This window comes from Phyllobates terribilis, unplaced genomic scaffold (assembly GCF_046119375.1).
Source record: "Phyllobates terribilis strain yellow unplaced genomic scaffold, ASM4611937v1 Scaffold_169__1_contigs__length_4117513, whole genome shotgun sequence".
In the NCBI taxonomy this organism is placed as follows: domain Eukaryota; kingdom Metazoa; phylum Chordata; class Amphibia; order Anura; family Dendrobatidae; genus Phyllobates; species Phyllobates terribilis.
Genome location: NW_027362929.1, coordinates 597,969 through 614,293, shown reverse-complemented (window position 1 = coordinate 614,293; position 16,325 = coordinate 597,969). Strand labels below are relative to the sequence as shown.

The 16,325-nt window shown below is 45.4% G+C and overlaps 12 non-coding genes across 12 annotated transcripts; all 12 read left to right on the top strand.

Annotated features, from left to right (window-relative positions):
* The first annotated feature begins 731 nt into the window (after positions 1-731).
* Positions 732-922, top strand: LOC141210949 (U2 spliceosomal RNA). The gene has a single exon (XR_012280939.1). It is a non-coding gene; the product is annotated as a U2 spliceosomal RNA (small nuclear RNA).
* A 1,125-nt stretch (positions 923-2,047) lies between these two features.
* LOC141210948 (U2 spliceosomal RNA) lies at positions 2,048-2,238 on the top strand. The gene has a single exon (XR_012280938.1). It is a non-coding gene; the product is annotated as a U2 spliceosomal RNA (small nuclear RNA).
* A 1,126-nt stretch (positions 2,239-3,364) lies between these two features.
* Positions 3,365-3,555, top strand: LOC141210947 (U2 spliceosomal RNA). Its single transcript, XR_012280937.1, has one exon. It is a non-coding gene; the product is annotated as a U2 spliceosomal RNA (small nuclear RNA).
* Positions 3,556-4,680: 1,125 nt separating this feature from the next.
* Positions 4,681-4,871, top strand: LOC141210946 (U2 spliceosomal RNA). Its single transcript, XR_012280936.1, has one exon. It is a non-coding gene; the product is annotated as a U2 spliceosomal RNA (small nuclear RNA).
* A 1,125-nt stretch (positions 4,872-5,996) lies between these two features.
* Positions 5,997-6,187, top strand: LOC141210945 (U2 spliceosomal RNA). Its single transcript, XR_012280935.1, has one exon. It is a non-coding gene; the product is annotated as a U2 spliceosomal RNA (small nuclear RNA).
* Positions 6,188-7,309: 1,122 nt separating this feature from the next.
* On the top strand, positions 7,310-7,500 carry LOC141210944 (U2 spliceosomal RNA). The gene has a single exon (XR_012280934.1). It is a non-coding gene; the product is annotated as a U2 spliceosomal RNA (small nuclear RNA).
* A 1,121-nt stretch (positions 7,501-8,621) lies between these two features.
* LOC141210942 (U2 spliceosomal RNA) lies at positions 8,622-8,812 on the top strand. The gene has a single exon (XR_012280932.1). It is a non-coding gene; the product is annotated as a U2 spliceosomal RNA (small nuclear RNA).
* Positions 8,813-9,937: 1,125 nt separating this feature from the next.
* Positions 9,938-10,128, top strand: LOC141210941 (U2 spliceosomal RNA). The gene has a single exon (XR_012280931.1). It is a non-coding gene; the product is annotated as a U2 spliceosomal RNA (small nuclear RNA).
* Positions 10,129-11,248: 1,120 nt separating this feature from the next.
* On the top strand, positions 11,249-11,439 carry LOC141210939 (U2 spliceosomal RNA). The gene has a single exon (XR_012280930.1). It is a non-coding gene; the product is annotated as a U2 spliceosomal RNA (small nuclear RNA).
* A 1,121-nt stretch (positions 11,440-12,560) lies between these two features.
* On the top strand, positions 12,561-12,751 carry LOC141210466 (U2 spliceosomal RNA). Its single transcript, XR_012280634.1, has one exon. It is a non-coding gene; the product is annotated as a U2 spliceosomal RNA (small nuclear RNA).
* A 1,121-nt stretch (positions 12,752-13,872) lies between these two features.
* Positions 13,873-14,063, top strand: LOC141209905 (U2 spliceosomal RNA). The gene has a single exon (XR_012280092.1). It is a non-coding gene; the product is annotated as a U2 spliceosomal RNA (small nuclear RNA).
* Positions 14,064-15,183: 1,120 nt separating this feature from the next.
* LOC141210938 (U2 spliceosomal RNA) lies at positions 15,184-15,374 on the top strand. Its single transcript, XR_012280929.1, has one exon. It is a non-coding gene; the product is annotated as a U2 spliceosomal RNA (small nuclear RNA).
* Positions 15,375-16,325: the final 951 nt, after the last annotated feature.

The window sequence follows — 16,325 nt, the reverse complement described above, 5'->3', positions numbered from 1 at the left end:
CAGCAGCCTTTTAAACTCACCTGAGCTAACAGGTATGTGAGCTGGTTACTCTGCTGCGCTTAAAATTTCTTTTTTGGTTTGCTACAATGCCTTTTCTGAAACGTTGTCTCCCTCTGCTGGAACACTGACTTCTTTCATTTAATGCCTGCAGACTATAAAAGAGAAACCAACCCAAAAAGTTTGGTTGATTAGTCTGTGGCATTCTTTTAAACTGTTGCTTATGGCGGTCTCTGTGAGCTTCTCAGTGACATTCAGCCATCCAGGTATCCCGCCTGCAGTAGACGGAATGTGGCAATGGAACGCTGGCTGCGCGTGTCATAATAGGCTCTGAGCCTTTATATACCTGCGCACAGCAGCAGCCACCTTCAGTCTGCTGCTGGACAGCCAGCAGCAGCAGCAGCAGCAGAAGAGGTAATTAATCAGCAACCCTCCTGCTAAGGGTAGACAGCTGCTCGTTCCACCCCCCCCCCCGCCTTAATTGGTTCTCCTCCCTTCCAACGGTGTTGAGGCGGGTGGGAACAGCCGGGGGTTGAGGGTACTGTGCTAAAAGAGGTGGAGTTATGCAGATCTAAAACGCGTGGATTGCAGCAGCAGCAAGCCGAAAAGTGCAGGCATGTGAGGGATCTAGAGGTTGACAGCATGTCTTCTTAACGGGTGTCCAGGTGGCCATCTCCACAAATGGACTTTTCAGAATCCTTGGGTGGCACCGTAGTCGGAAACCAATTCTGGTTATCGCTTCTCGGCCTTTTGGCTAAGATCAAGTGTAGTATCTGTTCTTATCAGTTTAATATCTGATACGTCCCCTATCTGGGGACCATATATTAAATGGATTTTTAGAACAGGGAGATGGAAAAAGAGCTTGCTCTGTCCACTCCACGCATTGACCTGGTATTGCAGTATCTCCAGGACCGGTGCACCCCTTCTTTAATGCAGTTTCTAAAATCAGAAAGAATTGAATTCAATGCTTTTTGTTCATTTTGCTTGTTTGTCGGATTTTGGGATGGACTCTTTGGCTTTGCTTTTCTTCTCCTCATTGGATTTTTCATGTTAAAAGTTGCAGAAGCCAGATGACAAGCTCATTTTGGTTCAACTTCAGCAACTGTGCATTGCATTGCCATGTAATGTAATGTAATGCAATGCTATCTATCTAGCTCTCCCTCTATACTTCCTTTTGGATAAACAGACATATTAGGCAAGCATTTTGGAGCTTTCACCTAAATAACTACAGGTGGTGAGATAAGCTGCACAATATAATTGACCTTTCAGTATATTGTTGCACACACACCATCTATTTAGCAAATGCCCTTGTTATCAACAGCAGCCTTTTAAACTCACCTGAGCTAACAGGTATGTGAGCTGGTTACTCTGCTGCGCTTAAAATTTCTTTTTTGGTTTGCTACAATGCCTTTTCTGAAACGTTGTCTCCCTCTGCTGGAACACTGACTTCTTTCATTTAATGCCTGCAGACTATAAAAGAGAAACCAACCCAAAAAGTTTGGTTGATTAGTCTGTGGCATTCTTTTAAACTGTTGCTTATGGCGGTCTCTGTGAGCTTCTCAGTGACATTCAGCCATCCAGGTATCCCGCCTGCAGTAGACGGAATGTGGCAATGGAACGCTGGCTGCGCGTGTCATAATAGGCTCTGAGCCTTTATATACCTGCGCACAGCAGCAGCCACCTTCAGTCTGCTGCTGGACAGCCAGCAGCAGCAGCAGCAGCAGGAGAGGTAATTAATCAGCAACCCTCCTGCTAAGGGTAGACAGCTGCTCGTTCCACCCCCCCCCCCCGCCTTAATTGGTTCTCCTCCCTTCCAACGGTGTTGAGGCGGGTGGGAACAGCCGGGGGTTGAGGGTACTGTGCTAAAAGAGGTGGAGTTATGCAGATCTAAAACGCGTGGATTGCAGCAGCAGCAAGCCGAAAAGTGCAGGCATGTGAGGGATCTAGAGGTTGACAGCATGTCTTCTTAACGGGAGTCCAGGTGGCCATCTCCACAAATGGACTTTTCAGAATCCTTGGGTGGCACCGTAGTCGGAAACCAATTCTGGTTATCGCTTCTCGGCCTTTTGGCTAAGATCAAGTGTAGTATCTGTTCTTATCAGTTTAATATCTGATACGTCCCCTATCTGGGGACCATATATTAAATGGATTTTTAGAACAGGGAGATGGAAAAAGAGCTTGCTCTGTCCACTCCACGCATTGACCTGGTATTGCAGTATCTCCAGGACCGGTGCACCCCTTCTTTAATGCAGTTTCTAAAATCAGAAAGAATTGAATTCAATGCTTTTTGTTCATTTTGCTTGTTTGTCGGATTTTGGGATGGACTCTTTGGCTTTGCTTTTCTTCTCCTCATTGGATTTTTCATGTTAAAAGTTGCAGAAGCCAGATGACAAGCTCATTTTGGTTCAACTTCAGCAACTGTGCATTGCATTGCCATGTAATGTAATGTAATGCAATGCTATCTATCTAGCTCTCCCTCTATACTTCCTTTTGGATAAACAGACATATTAGGCAAGCATTTTGGAGCTTTCACCTAAATAACTACAGGTGGTGAGATAAGCTGCACAATATAATTGACCTTTCAGTATATTGTTGCACACACACCATCTATTTAGCAAATGCCCTTGTTATCAACAGCAGCCTTTTAAACTCACCTGAGCTAACAGGTATGTGAGCTGGTTACTCTGCTGCGCTTAAAATTTCTTTTTTGGTTTGCTACAATGCCTTTTCTGAAACGTTGTCTCCCTCTGCTGGAACACTGACTTCTTTCATTTAATGCCTGCAGACTATAAAAGAGAAACCAACCCAAAAAGTTTGGTTGATTAGTCTGTGGCATTCTTTTAAACTGTTGCTTATGGCGGTCTCTGTGAGCTTCTCAGTGACATTCAGCCATCCAGGTATCCCGCCTGCAGTAGACGGAATGTGGCAATGGAACGCTGGCTGCGCGTGTCATAATAGGCTCTGAGCCTTTATATACCTGCGCACAGCAGCAGCCACCTTCAGTCTGCTGCTGGACAGCCAGCAGCAGCAGCAGCAGGAGAGGTAATTAATCAGCAACCCTCCTGCTAAGGGTAGACAGCTGCTCGTTCCACCCCCCCCCCCCCCCCGCCTTAATTGGTTCTCCTCCCTTCCAACGGTGTTGAGGCGGGTGGGAACAGCCGGGGGTTGAGGGTACTGTGCTAAAAGAGGTGGAGTTATGCAGATCTAAAACGCGTGGATTGCAGCAGCAGCAAGCCGAAAAGTGCAGGCATGTGAGGGATCTAGAGGTTGACAGCATGTCTTCTTAACGGGAGTCCAGGTGGCCATCTCCACAAATGGACTTTTCAGAATCCTTGGGTGGCACCGTAGTCGGAAACCAATTCTGGTTATCGCTTCTCGGCCTTTTGGCTAAGATCAAGTGTAGTATCTGTTCTTATCAGTTTAATATCTGATACGTCCCCTATCTGGGGACCATATATTAAATGGATTTTTAGAACAGGGAGATGGAAAAAGAGCTTGCTCTGTCCACTCCACGCATTGACCTGGTATTGCAGTATCTCCAGGACCGGTGCACCCCTTCTTTAATGCAGTTTCTAAAATCAGAAAGAATTGAATTCAATGCTTTTTGTTCATTTTGCTTGTTTGTCGGATTTTGGGATGGACTCTTTGGCTTTGCTTTTCTTCTCCTCATTGGATTTTTCATGTTAAAAGTTGCAGAAGCCAGATGACAAGCTCATTTTGGTTCAACTTCAGCAACTGTGCATTGCATTGCCATGTAATGTAATGTAATGCAATGCTATCTATCTAGCTCTCCCTCTATACTTCCTTTTGGATAAACAGACATATTAGGCAAGCATTTTGGAGCTTTCACCTAAATAACTACAGGTGGTGAGATAAGCTGCACAATATAATTGACCTTTCAGTATATTGTTGCACACACACCATCTATTTAGCAAATGCCCTTGTTATCAACAGCAGCCTTTTAAACTCACCTGAGCTAACAGGTATGTGAGCTGGTTACTCTGCTGCGCTTAAAATTTCTTTTTTGGTTTGCTACAATGCCTTTTCTGAAACGTTGTCTCCCTCTGCTGGAACACTGACTTCTTTCATTTAATGCCTGCAGACTATAAAAGAGAAACCAACCCAAAAAGTTTGGTTGATTAGTCTGTGGCATTCTTTTAAACTGTTGCTTATGGCGGTCTCTGTGAGCTTCTCAGTGACATTCAGCCATCCAGGTATCCCGCCTGCAGTAGACGGAATGTGGCAATGGAACGCTGGCTGCGCGTGTCATAATAGGCTCTGAGCCTTTATATACCTGCGCACAGCAGCAGCCACCTTCAGTCTGCTGCTGGACAGCCAGCAGCAGCAGCAGCAGCAGGAGAGGTAATTAATCAGCAACCCTCCTGCTAAGGGTAGACAGCTGCTCGTTCCACCCCCCCCCCCCGCCTTAATTGGTTCTTCTCCCTTCCAACGGTGTTGAGGCGGGTGGGAACAGCCGGGGGTTGACGGTACTGTGCTAAAAGAGGTGGAGTTATGCAGATCTAAAACGCGTGGATTGCAGCAGCAGCAAGCCGAAAAGTGCAGGCATGTGAGGGATCTAGAGGTTGACAGCATGTCTTCTTAACGGGAGTCCAGGTGGCCATCTCCACAAATGGACTTTTCAGAATCCTTGGGTGGCACCGTAGTCGGAAACCAATTCTGGTTATCGCTTCTCGGCCTTTTGGCTAAGATCAAGTGTAGTATCTGTTCTTATCAGTTTAATATCTGATACGTCCCCTATCTGGGGACCATATATTAAATGGATTTTTAGAACAGGGAGATGGAAAAAGAGCTTGCTCTGTCCACTCCACGCATTGACCTGGTATTGCAGTATCTCCAGGACCGGTGCACCCCTTCTTTAATGCAGTTTCTAAAATCAGAAAGAATTGAATTCAATGCTTTTTGTTCATTTTGCTTGTTTGTCGGATTTTGGGATGGACTCTTTGGCTTTGCTTTTCTTCTCCTCATTGGATTTTTCATGTTAAAAGTTGCAGAAGCCAGATGACAAGCTCATTTTGGTTCAACTTCAGCAACTGTGCATTGCATTGCCATGTAATGTAATGTAATGCAATGCTATCTATCTAGCTCTCCCTCTATACTTCCTTTTGGATAAACAGACATATTAGGCAAGCATTTTGGAGCTTTCACCTAAATAACTACAGGTGGTGAGATAAGCTGCACAATATAATTGACCTTTCAGTATATTGTTGCACACACACCATCTATTTAGCAAATGCCCTTGTTATCAACAGCAGCCTTTTAAACTCACCTGAGCTAACAGGTATGTGAGCTGGTTACTCTGCTGCGCTTAAAATTTCTTTTTTGGTTTGCTACAATGCCTTTTCTGAAACGTTGTCTCCCTCTGCTGGAACACTGACTTCTTTCATTTAATGCCTGCAGACTATAAAAGAGAAACCAACCCAAAAAGTTTGGTTGATTAGTCTGTGGCATTCTTTTAAACTGTTGCTTATGGCGGTCTCTGTGAGCTTCTCAGTGACATTCAGCCATCGAGGTATCCCGCCTGCAGTAGACGGAATGTGGCAATGGAACGCTGGCTGCGCGTGTTATAATAGGCTCTGAGCCTTTATATACCTGCGCACAGCAGCAGCCACCTTCAGTCTGCTGCTGGACAGCCAGCAGCAGCAGCAGCAGCAGGAGAGGTAATTAATCAGCAACCCTCCTGCTAAGGGTAGACAGCTGCTCGTTCCACCCCCCCCCCCCGCCTTAATTGGTTCTCCTCCCTTCCAACGGTGTTGAGGCGGGTGGGAACAGCCGGGGGTTGAGGGTACTGTGCTAAAAGAGGTGGAGTTATGCAGATCTAAAACGCGTGGATTGCAGCAGCAGCAAGCCGAAAAGTGCAGGCATGTGAGGGATCTAGAGGTTGACAGCATGTCTTCTTAACGGGAGTCCAGGTGGCCATCTCCACAAATGGACTTTTCAGAATCCTTGGGTGGCACCGTAGTCGGAAACCAATTCTGGTTATCGCTTCTCGGCCTTTTGGCTAAGATCAAGTGTAGTATCTGTTCTTATCAGTTTAATATCTGATACGTCCCCTATCTGGGGACCATATATTAAATGGATTTTTAGAACAGGGAGATGGAAAAAGAGCTTGCTCTGTCCACTCCACGCATTGACCTGGTATTGCAGTATCTCCAGGACCGGTGCACCCCTTCTTTAATGCAGTTTCTAAAATCAGAAAGAATTGAATTCAATGCTTTTTGTTCATTTTGCTTGTTTGTCGGATTTTGGGATGGACTCTTTGGCTTTGCTTTTCTTCTCCTCATTGGATTTTTCATGTTAAAAGTTGCAGAAGCCAGATGACAAGCTCATTTTGGTTCAACTTCAGCAACTGTGCATTGCATTGCCATGTAATGTAATGTAATGCAATGCTATCTATCTAGCTCTCCCTCTATACTTCCTTTTGGATAAACAGACATATTAGGCAAGCATTTTGGAGCTTTCACCTAAATAACTACAGGTGGTGAGATAAGCTGCACAATATAATTGACCTTTCAGTATATTGTTGCACACACACCATCTATTTAGCAAATGCCCTTGTTATCAACAGCAGCCTTTTAAACTCACCTGAGCTAACAGGTATGTGAGCTGGTTACTCTGCTGCGCTTAAAATTTCTTTTTTGGTTTGCTACAATGCCTTTTCTGAAACGTTGTCTCCCTCTGCTGGAACACTGACTTCTTTCATTTAATGCCTGCAGACTATAAAAGAGAAACCAACCCAAAAAGTTTGGTTGATTAGTCTGTGGCATTCTTTTAAACTGTTGCTTATGGCGGTCTCTGTGAGCTTCTCAGTGACATTCAGCCATCCAGGTATCCCGCCTGCAGTAGACGGAATGTGGCAATGGAACGCTGGCTGCGCGTGTCATAATAGGCTCTGAGCCTTTATATACCTGCGCACAGCAGCAGCCACCTTCAGTCTGCTGCTGGACAGCCAGCAGCAGCAGCAGGAGAGGTAATTAATCAGCAACCCTCCTGCTAAGGGTAGACAGCTGCTCGTTCCACCCCCCCCCCCCCCCGCCTTAATTGGTTCTCCTCCCTTCCAACGGTGTTGAGGCGGGTGGGAACAGCCGGGGGTTGAGGGTACTGTGCTAAAAGAGGTGGAGTTATGCAGATCTAAAACGCGTGGATTGCAGCAGCAGCAAGCCGAAAAGTGCAGGCATGTGAGGGATCTAGAGGTTGACAGCATGTCTTCTTAACGGGAGTCCAGGTGGCCATCTCCACAAATGGACTTTTCAGAATCCTTGGGTGGCACCGTAGTCGGAAACCAATTCTGGTTATCGCTTCTCGGCCTTTTGGCTAAGATCAAGTGTAGTATCTGTTCTTATCAGTTTAATATCTGATACGTCCCCTATCTGGGGACCATATATTAAATGGATTTTTAGAACAGGGAGATGGAAAAAGAGCTTGCTCTGTCCACTCCACGCATTGACCTGGTATTGCAGTATCTCCAGGACCGGTGCACCCCTTCTTTAATGCAGTTTCTAAAATCAGAAAGAATTGAATTCAATGCTTTTTGTTCATTTTGCTTGTTTGTCGGATTTTGGGATGGACTCTTTGGCTTTGCTTTTCTTCTCCTCATTGGATTTTTCATGTTAAAAGTTGCAGAAGCCAGATGACAAGCTCATTTTGGTTCAACTTCAGCAACTGTGCATTGCATTGCCATGTAATGTAATGTAATGCAATGCTATCTATCTAGCTCTCCCTCTATACTTCCTTTTGGATAAACAGACATATTAGGCAAGCATTTTGGAGCTTTCACCTAAATAACTACAGGTGGTGAGATAAGCTGCACAATATAATTGACCTTTCAGTATATTGTTGCACACACACCATCTATTTAGCAAATGCCCTTGTTATCAACAGCAGCCTTTTAAACTCACCTGAGCTAACAGGTATGTGAGCTGGTTACTCTGCTGCGCTTAAAATTTCTTTTTTGGTTTGCTACAATGCCTTTTCTGAAACGTTGTCTCCCTCTGCTGGAACACTGACTTCTTTCATTTAATGCCTGCAGACTATAAAAGAGAAACCAACCCAAAAAGTTTGGTTGATTAGTCTGTGGCATTCTTTTAAACTGTTGCTTATGGCGGTCTCTGTGAGCTTCTCAGTGACATTCAGCCATCCAGGTATCCCGCCTGCAGTAGACGGAATGTGGCAATGGAACGCTGGCTGCGCGTGTCATAATAGGCTCTGAGCCTTTATATACCTGCGCACAGCAGCAGCCACCTTCAGTCTGCTGCTGGACAGCAAGCAGCAGCAGCAGCAGGAGAGGTAATTAATCAGCAACCCTCCTGCTAAGGGTAGACAGCTGCTCGTTCCACCCCCCCCCCCACCTTAATTGGTTCTCCTCCCTTCCAACGGTGTTGAGGCGGGTGGGAACAGCCGGGGGTTGAGGGTACTGTGCTAAAAGAGGTGGAGTTATGCAGATCTAAAACGCGTGGATTGCAGCAGCAGCAAGCCGAAAAGTGCAGGCATGTGAGGGATCTAGAGGTTGACAGCATGTCTTCTTAACGGGAGTCCAGGTGGCCATCTCCACAAATGGACTTTTCAGAATCCTTGGGTGGCACCGTAGTCGGAAACCAATTCTGGTTATCGCTTCTCGGCCTTTTGGCTAAGATCAAGTGTAGTATCTGTTCTTATCAGTTTAATATCTGATACGTCCCCTATCTGGGGACCATATATTAAATGGATTTTTAGAACAGGGAGATGGAAAAAGAGCTTGCTCTGTCCACTCCACGCATTGACCTGGTATTGCAGTATCTCCAGGACCGGTGCACCCCTTCTTTAATGCAGTTTCTAAAATCAGAAAGAATTGAATTCAATGCTTTTTGTTCATTTTGCTTGTTTGTCGGATTTTGGGATGGACTCTTTGGCTTTGCTTTTCTTCTCCTCATTGGATTTTTCATGTTAAAAGTTGCAGAAGCCAGATGACAAGCTCATTTTGGTTCAACTTCAGCAACTGTGCATTGCATTGCCATGTAATGTAATGTAATGCAATGCTATCTATCTAGCTCTCCCTCTATACTTCCTTTTGGATAAACAGACATATTAGGCAAGCATTTTGGAGCTTTCACCTAAATAACTACAGGTGGTGAGATAAGCTGCACAATATAATTGACCTTTCAGTATATTGTTGCACACACACCATCTATTTAGCAAATGCCCTTGTTATCAACAGCAGCCTTTTAAACTCACCTGAGCTAACAGGTATGTGAGCTGGTTACTCTGCTGCGCTTAAAATTTCTTTTTTGGTTTGCTACAATGCCTTTTCTGAAACGTTGTCTCCCTCTGCTGGAACACTGACTTCTTTCATTTAATGCCTGCAGACTATAAAAGAGAAACCAACCCAAAAAGTTTGGTTGATTAGTCTGTGGAATTCTTTTAAACTGTTGCTTATGGCGGTCTCTGTGAGCTTCTCAGTGACATTCAGTCATCCAGGTATCCCGCCTGCAGTAGACGGAATGTGGCAATGGAACGCTGGCTGCGCGTGTCATAATAGGCTCTGAGCCTTTATATACCTGCGCACAGCAGCAGCCACCTTCAGTCTGCTGCTGGACAGCCAGCAGCAGCAGCAGCAGGAGAGGTAATTAATCAGCAACCCTCCTGCTAAGGGTAGACAGCTGCTCGTTCCACCCCCCCCCCCCCCCGCCTTAATTGGTTCTCCTCCCTTCCAACGGTGTTGAGGCGGGTGGGAACAGCCGGGGGTTGAGGGTACTGTGCTAAAAGAGGTGGAGTTATGCAGATCTAAAACGCGTGGATTGCAGCAGCAGCAAGCCGAAAAGTGCAGGCATGTGAGGGATCTAGAGGTTGACAGCATGTCTTCTTAACGGAAGTCCAGGTGGCCATCTCCACAAATGGACTTTTCAGAATCCTTGGGTGGCACCGTAGTCGGAAACCAATTCTGGTTATCGCTTCTCGGCCTTTTGGCTAAGATCAAGTGTAGTATCTGTTCTTATCAGTTTAATATCTGATACGTCCCCTATCTGGGGACCATATATTAAATGGATTTTTAGAACAGGGAGATGGAAAAAGAGCTTGCTCTGTCCACTCCACGCATTGACCTGGTATTGCAGTATCTCCAGGACCGGTGCACCCCTTCTTTAATGCAGTTTCTAAAATCAGAAAGAATTGAATTCAATGCTTTTTGTTCATTTTGCTTGTTTGTCGGATTTTGGGATGGACTCTTTGGCTTTGCTTTTCTTCTCCTCATTGGATTTTTCATGTTAAAAGTTGCAGAAGCCAGATGACAAGCTCATTTTGGTTCAACTTCAGCAACTGTGCATTGCATTGCCATGTAATGTAATGTAATGCAATGCTATCTATCTAGCTCTCCCTCTATACTTCCTTTTGGATAAACAGACATATTAGGCAAGCATTTTGGAGCTTTCACCTAAATAACTACAGGTGGTGAGATAAGCTGCACAATATAATTGACCTTTCAGTATATTGTTGCACACACACCATCTATTTAGCAAATGCCCTTGTTATCAACAGCAGCCTTTTAAACTCACCTGAGCTAACAGGTATGTGAGCTGGTTACTCTGCTGCGCTTAAAATTTCTTTTTTGGTTTGCTACAATGCCTTTTCTGAAACGTTGTCTCCCTCTGCTGGAACACTGACTTCTTTCATTTAATGCCTGCAGACTATAAAAGAGAAACCAACCCAAAAAGTTTGGTTGATTAGTCTGTGGCATTCTTTTAAACTGTTGCTTATGGCGGTCTCTGTGAGCTTCTCAGTGACATTCAGCCATCCAGGTATCCCGCCTGCAGTAGACGGAATGTGGCAATGGAACGCTGGCTGCGCGTGTCATAATAGGCTCTGAGCCTTTATATACCTGCGCACAGCAGCAGCCACCTTCAGTCTGCTGCTGGACAGCCAGCAGCAGCAGCAGCAGGAGAGGTAATTAATCAGCAACCCTCCTGCTAAGGGTAGACAGCTGCTCGTTCCACCCCCCCCCCGCCTTAATTGGTTCTCCTCCCTTCCAACGGTGTTGAGGCGGGTGGGAACAGCCGGGGGTTGAGGGTACTGTGCTAAAAGAGGTGGAGTTATGCAGATCTAAAACGCGTGGATTGCAGCAGCAGCAAGCCGAAAAGTGCAGGCATGTGAGGGATCTAGAGGTTGACAGCATGTCTTCTTAACGGGAGTCCAGGTGGCCATCTCCACAAATGGACTTTTCAGAATCCTTGGGTGGCACCGTAGTCGGAAACCAATTCTGGTTATCGCTTCTCGGCCTTTTGGCTAAGATCAAGTGTAGTATCTGTTCTTATCAGTTTAATATCTGATACGTCCCCTATCTGGGGACCATATATTAAATGGATTTTTAGAACAGGGAGATGGAAAAAGAGCTTGCTCTGTCCACTCCACGCATTGACCTGGTATTGCAGTATCTCCAGGACCGGTGCACCCCTTCTTTAATGCAGTTTCTAAAATCAGAAAGAATTGAATTCAATGCTTTTTGTTCATTTTGCTTGTTTGTCGGATTTTGGGATGGACTCTTTGGCTTTGCTTTTCTTCTCCTCATTGGATTTTTCATGTTGAAAGTTGCAGAAGCCAGATGACAAGCTCATTTTGGTTCAACTTCAGCAACTGTGCATTGCATTGCCATGTAATGTAATGTAATGCAATGCTATCTATCTAGCTCTCCCTCTATACTTCCTTTTGGATAAACAGACATATTAGGCAAGCATTTTGGAGCTTTCACCTAAATAACTACAGGTGGTGAGATAAGCTGCACAATATAATTGACCTTTCAGTATATTGTTGCACACACACCATCTATTTAGCAAATGCCCTTGTTATCAACAGCAGCCTTTTAAACTCACCTGAGCTAACAGGTATGTGAGCTGGTTACTCTGCTGCGCTTAAAATTTCTTTTTTGGTTTGCTACAATGCCTTTTCTGAAACGTTGTCTCCCTCTGCTGGAACACTGACTTCTTTCATTTAATGCCTGCAGACTATAAAAGAGAAACCAACCCAAAAAGTTTGGTTGATTAGTCTGTGGCATTCTTTTAAACTGTTGCTTATGGCGGTCTCTGTGAGCTTCTCAGTGACATTCAGCCATCCAGGTATCCCGCCTGCAGTAGACGGAATGTGGCAATGGAACGCTGGCTGCGCGTGTCATAATAGGCTCTGAGCCTTTATATACCTGCGCACAGCAGCAGCCACCTTCAGTCTGCTGCTGGACAGCCAGCAGCAGCAGCAGCAGGAGAGGTAATTAATCAGCAACCCTCCTGCTAAGGGTAGACAGCGGCTCGTTCCACCCCCCCCCCCGCCTTAATTGGTTCTCCTCCCTTCCAACGGTGTTGAGGCGGGTGGGAACAGCCGGGGGTTGAGGGTACTGTGCTAAAAGAGGTGGAGTTATGCAGATCTAAAACGCGTGGATTGCAGCAGCAGCAAGCCGAAAAGTGCAGGCATGTGAGGGATCTAGAGGTTGACAGCATGTCTTCTTAACGGGAGTCCAGGTGGCCATCTCCACAAATGGACTTTTCAGAATCCTTGGGTGGCACCGTAGTCGGAAACCAATTCTGGTTATCGCTTCTCGGCCTTTTGGCTAAGATCAAGTGTAGTATCTGTTCTTATCAGTTTAATATCTGATACGTCCCCTATCTAGGGACCATATATTAAATGGATTTTTAGAACAGGGAGATGGAAAAAGAGCTTGCTCTGTCCACTCCACGCATTGACCTGGTATTGCAGTATCTCCAGGACCGCTGCACCCCTTCTTTAATGCAGTTTCTAAAATCAGAAAGAATTGAATTCAATGCTTTTTGTTCATTTTGCTTGTTTGTCGGATTTTGGGATGGACTCTTTGGCTTTGCTTTTCTTCTCCTCATTGGATTTTTCATGTTAAAAGTTGCAGAAGCCAGATGACAAGCTCATTTTGGTTCAACTTCAGCAACTGTGCATTGCATTGCCATGTAATGTAATGTAATGCAATGCTATCTATCTAGCTCTCCCTCTATACTTCCTTTTGGATAAACAGACATATTAGGCAAGCATTTTGGAGCTTTCACCTAAATAACTACAGGTGGTGAGATAAGCTGCACAATATAATTGACCTTTCAGTATATTGTTGCACACACACCATCTATTTAGCAAATGCCCTTGTTATCAACAGCAGCCTTTTAAACTCACCTGAGCTAACAGGTATGTGAGCTGGTTACTCTGCTGCGCTTAAAATTTCTTTTTTGGTTTGCTACAATGCCTTTTCTGAAACGTTGTCTCCCTCTGCTGGAACACTGACTTCTTTCATTTAATGCCTGCAGACTATAAAAGAGAAACCAACCCAAAAAGTTTGGTTGATTAGTCTGTGGCATTCTTTTAAACTGTTGCTTATGGCGGTCTCTGTGAGCTTCTCAGTGACATTCAGCCATCCAGGTATCCCGCCTGCAGTAGACGGAATGTGGCAATGGAACGCTGGCTGTGCGTGTCATAATAGGCTCTGAGCCTTTATATACCTGCGCACAGCAGCAGCCACCTTCAGTCTGCTGCTGGACAGCCAGCAGCAGCAGCAGCAGGAGAGGTAATTAATCAGCAACCCTCCTGCTAAGGGTAGACAGCTGCTCGTTCCACCCCCCCCCCCGCCTTAATTGGTTCTCCTCCCTTCCAACGGTGTTGAGGCGGGTGGGAACAGCCGGGGGTTGAGGGTACTGTGCTAAAAGAGGTGGAGTTATGCAGATCTAAAACGCGTGGATTGCAGCAGCAGCAAGCCGAAAAGTGCAGGCATGTGAGGGATCTAGAGGTTGACAGCATGTCTTCTTAACGGGAGTCCAGGTGGCCATCTCCACAAATGGACTTTTCAGAATCCTTGGGTGGCACCGTAGTCGGAAACCAATTCTGGTTATCGCTTCTCGGCCTTTTGGCTAAGATCAAGTGTAGTATCTGTTCTTATCAGTTTAATATCTGATACGTCCCCTATCTGGGGACCATATATTAAATGGATTTTTAGAACAGGGAGATGGAAAAAGAGCTTGCTCTGTCCACTCCACGCATTGACCTGGTATTGCAGTTTCTCCAGGACCGGTGCACCCCTTCTTTAATGCAGTTTCTAAAATCAGAAAGAATTGAATTCAATGCTTTTTGTACATTTTGCTTGTTTGTCGGATTTTGGGATGGACTCTTTGGCTTTGCTTTTCTTCTCCTCATTGGATTTTTCATGTTAAAAGTTGCAGAAGCCAGATGACAAGCTCATTTTGGATCAACTTCAGCAACTGTGCATTGCATTGCCATGTAATGTAATGTAATGCAATGCTATCTATCTAGCTCTCCCTCTATACTTCCTTTTGGATAAACAGACATATTAGGCAAGCATTTTGGAGCTTTCACCTAAATAACTACAGGTGGTGAGATAAGCTGCACAATATAATTGACCTTTCAGTATATTGTTGCACACACACCATCTATTTAGCAAATGCCCTTGTTATCAACAGCATCCTTTTAAACTCACCTGAGCTAACAGGTATGTGAGCTGGTTACTCTGCTGCGCTTAAAATTTCTTTTTTGGTTTGCTACAATGCCTTTTCTGAAACGTTGTCTCCCTCTGCTGGAACACTGACTTCTTTCATTTAATGCCTGCAGACTATAAAAGAGAAACCAACCCAAAAAGTTTGGTTGATTAGTCTGTGGCATTCTTTTACACTGTTGCTTATGGCGGTCTCTGTGAGCTTCTCAGTGACATTCAGCCATCCAGGTATCCCGCCTGCAGTAGACGGAATGTGGCAATGGAACGCTGGCTGCGCGTGTCATAATAGGCTCTGAGCCTTTAAATACCTGCGCACAGCAGCAGCCACCTTCAGTCTGCTGCTGGACAGCCAGCAGCAGCAGCAGCAGGAGAGGTAATTAATCAGCAACCCTCCTGCTAAGGGTAGACAGCTGCTCGTTCCACCCCCCCCCCGCCTTAATTGGTTCTCCTCCCTTCCAACGGTGTTGAGGCGGGTGGGAACAGCCGGGGGTTGAGGGTACTGTGCTAAAAGAGGTGGAGTTATGCAGATCTAAAACGCGTGGATTGCAGCAGCAGCAAGCCGAAAAGTGCAGGCATGTGAGGGATCTAGAGGTTGACAGCATGTCTTCTTAACGGGAGTCCAGGTGGCCATCTCCACAAATGGACTTTTCAGAATCCTTGGGTGGCACCGTAGTCGGAAACCAATTCTGGTTATCGCTTCTCGGCCTTTTGGCTAAGATCAAGTGTAGTATCTGTTCTTATCAGTTTAATATCTGATACGTCCCCTATCTGGGGACCATATATTAAATGGATTTTTAGAACAGGGAGATGGAAAAAGAGCTTGCTCTGTCCACTCCACGCATTGACCTGGTATTGCAGTATCTCCAGGACCGGTGCACCCCTTCTTTAATGCAGTTTCTAAAATCAGAAAGAATTGAATTCAATGCTTTTTGTTCATTTTGCTTGTTTGTCGGATTTTGGGATGGACTCTTTGGCTTTGCTTTTCTTCTCCTCATTGGATTTTTCATGTTAAAAGTTGCAGAAGCCAGATGACAAGCTCATTTTGGTTCAACTTCAGCAACTGTGCATTGCATTGCCATGTAATGTAATGTAATGCAATGCTATCTATCTAGCTCTCCCTCTATACTTCCTTTTGGATAAACAGACATATTAGGCAAGCATTTTGGAGCTTTCACCTAAATAACTACAGGTGGTGAGATAAGCTGCACAATATAATTGACCTTTCAGTATATTGTTGCACACACACCATCTATTTAGCAAATGCCCTTGTTATCAACAGCAGCCTTTTAAACTCACCTGAGCTAACAGGTATGTGAGCTGGTTACTCTGCTGCGCTTAAAATTTCTTTTTTGGTTTGCTACAATGCCTTTTCTGAAACGTTGTCTCCCTCTGCTGGAACACTGACTTCTTTCATTTAATGCCTGCAGACTATAAAAGAGAAACCAACCCAAAAAGTTTGGTTGATTAGTCTGTGGCATTCTTTTAAACTGTTGCTTATGGCGGTCTCTGTGAGCTTCTCAGTGACATTCAGCCATCCAGGTATCCCGCCTGCAGTAGACGGAATGTGGCAATGGAACGCTGGCTGCGCATGTCATAATAGGCTCTGAGCCTTTATATACCTGCGCACAGCAGCAGCCACCTTCAGTCTGCTGCTGGACAGCCAGCAGCAGCAGCAGCAGGAGAGGTAATTAATCAGCAACCCTCCTGCTAAGGGTAGACAGCTGCTCGTTCCACCCCCCCCCCGCCTTAATTGGTTCTCCTCCCTTCCAACGGTGTTGAGGCGGGTGGGAACAGCCGGGGGTTGAGGGTACTGTGCTAAAAGAGGTGGAGTTAT